This window comes from Centroberyx gerrardi, chromosome 21, assembly GCF_048128805.1.
Source record: "Centroberyx gerrardi isolate f3 chromosome 21, fCenGer3.hap1.cur.20231027, whole genome shotgun sequence".
NCBI lineage: Eukaryota > Metazoa > Chordata > Actinopteri > Beryciformes > Berycidae > Centroberyx > Centroberyx gerrardi.
This window is the reverse complement of record NC_136017.1, coordinates 22,024,576-22,027,075: the sequence shown is the minus strand read 5'-3', so window position 1 is coordinate 22,027,075 and position 2,500 is coordinate 22,024,576.

Below are 2,500 nucleotides of genomic sequence, written 5' to 3'. Positions count from 1 at the left end.
TTAGCCTGTTTGCAAAACCACCCCTTACCGTGTCACTCGCCCAAACACCAGAGAGGCCGAGAAGCGGGGCCACTGCCCGCGTGGTTCCCCCTCTCTGGTCTTGGGGACTTAGCCTGTTTGCAAAACCACCCCTTACCGTGTCACTCGCCCAAACACCAGAGAGGCCGAGAAGCGGGGCCACTGCCCGCGTGGTTCCCCCTCTCTGGTCTTGGGGACTTAGCCTGTTTGCAAAACCACCCCTTACCGTGTCACTCGCCCAAACACCAGAGAGGCCGAGAAGCGGGGCCACTGCCCGCGTGGTTCCCCCTCTCTGGTCTTGGGGACTTAGCCTGTTTGCAAAACCACCCCTTACCGTGTCACTCGCCCAAACACCAGAGAGGCCGAGAAGCGGGGCCACTGCCCCCGCTGTTCCCCCTCTCTGGTCCTGGGGACTTAACCCAAACACCAGAGAGGCCGAGGAGCGGGGCCCAACTCTACCCGAATTTCAACCCCTTTTTCGGACCCAGAGACCCGGGAGCGGCCCCTATCTCCAGGCGGCTCTCCACCTCCTTTTACCCGATTTAGAGCCCCTTCTTCGGCCACACACACCTGCTATCGGCCCCCTACCTCCAGGGGGCCCTCCACCTCACTTTTAACCCAATTTAGAGCCCCTGCTTAGGCCACACACACCTGGGAGAGGCCCCCTATCTCCAGTCGGCTCTCCACCTCCCTTTTACCCAATTTAGAGCCCCTGCTTCGGCCACACACACCTGGGAGCGGGCCCCTATCTCCAGGCGGCTCTCCACCTCCCTTTTACCCGATTTAGAGCCCCTTCTTCGGCCACACACACCTGCTATCCGCCCCCTATCTCCAGTCGGCTCTCCACCTCCCTTTTACCGGATTTGGAGCCCCTGCTTCGGCCACACACACCTGGGAGAGGCCCCCTATCTCCGGGCGGCTCTCCACCTCCCTTTTACCCGATTTAGAGCCCCTTCTTCGGCCACACACACCTGCTATCGGCCCCCTACCTCCAGGGGGCCCTCCACCTCACTTTTAACCCAATTTAGAGCCCCTGCTTCGGCCACACACACCTGGGAGAGGCCCCCTATCTCCAGTCGGCTCTCCACCTCCCTTTTACCCAATTTAGAGCCCCTGCTTCGGCCACACACACCTGGGAGCGGGCCCCTATCTCCAGGCGGCTCTCCACCTCCCTTTTACCCGATTTAGAGCCCCTTCTTCGGCCACACACACCTGCTATCCGCCCCCTATCTCCAGTCGGCTCTCCACCTCCCTTTTACCGGATTTGGAGCCCCTGCTTCGGCCACAGGATTTGGAGCCCCTGCTTCGGCCACACACACCTGGGAGAGGCCCCTATCTCCGGGCGGCTCTCCACCTCCCTTTTACCCGATTTAGAGCCCCTTCTTCGGCCACACACACCTGCTATCGGCCCCCTACCTCCAGGGGGCCCTCCACTTCACTTTTAACCCAAGTTAGAGCACCTGCTTCGGCCACACACACCGGGGAGCGGCCCTCTATCTCCAGGCGGCTCTCCACCTCCCTTTTACCCAATTTAGAGCCCCTGCTTCGGCCACACACACTGGGAGCGGGCCCCTATCTCCAGGCGGCTCTCCACTTCACTTTTAAACCAATTTAGAGCCCCTGCTTCGGCCACACACACCTGGGAGCGGGCCCCTATCTCCAGGCGGCTCTCCACTTCACTTTTAACCCAATTTAGAGCCCCTGCTTCGGCCACACACACCTGGGAGCGGGCCCCTATCTCCAGGCGGCTCTCCACTTCACTTTAACCCAATTTAGAGCACCTGCTTCGGCCACACACACCTGGGAGAAGCCCCCTATCTCCTGGCGGCTCTCCACTTCACTTTTAACCCAATTTAGAGCCCTGCTTCGGCCACACACACCTGGGAGCGGGCCCCTATCTCCAGGCGGCTCTCCACCTCCCTTTTACCCAATTTAGAGCACCTGCTTCGGCCACACACACCTGGGAGCGGGCCCCTATCTCCAGGCGGCTCTCCACTTCACTTTTAACCCAATTTAGAGCCCCTGCTTCGGCCACACACACCTGGGAGCGGGCCCCTATCTCCAGGCGGCTCTCACTTCACTTTTAACCCAATTTAGAGCCCCTGCTTTGGCCACACACACCTGGGAGCGGGGCCCCTATCTCCAGGCGGCTCTCCACCTCCCTTTTACCCGATTTAAAGCCCCTGCTTCGGCCACACACACCTGGGAGCGGGCCCCTATCTCCAGGCGGCTCTCCACCTCCCTTTTACCCGATTTAAAGCCCCTGCTTCGGCCACACACACCTGGGAGCGGGCCCCTATCTCCAGGCGGCTCTCCACTTCACTTTTAACCCAATTTAGAGCCCCTGCTTCGGCCACACACACCTGGGAGCGGGCCCCTATCTCCGGGCGGCTCTCCACTTCACTTTTAACCCAATTTAGAGCACCTGCTTCGGCCACACACACCTGGGAGAGGCCCCCTATCTCCGGGCGGCTCTCCACTT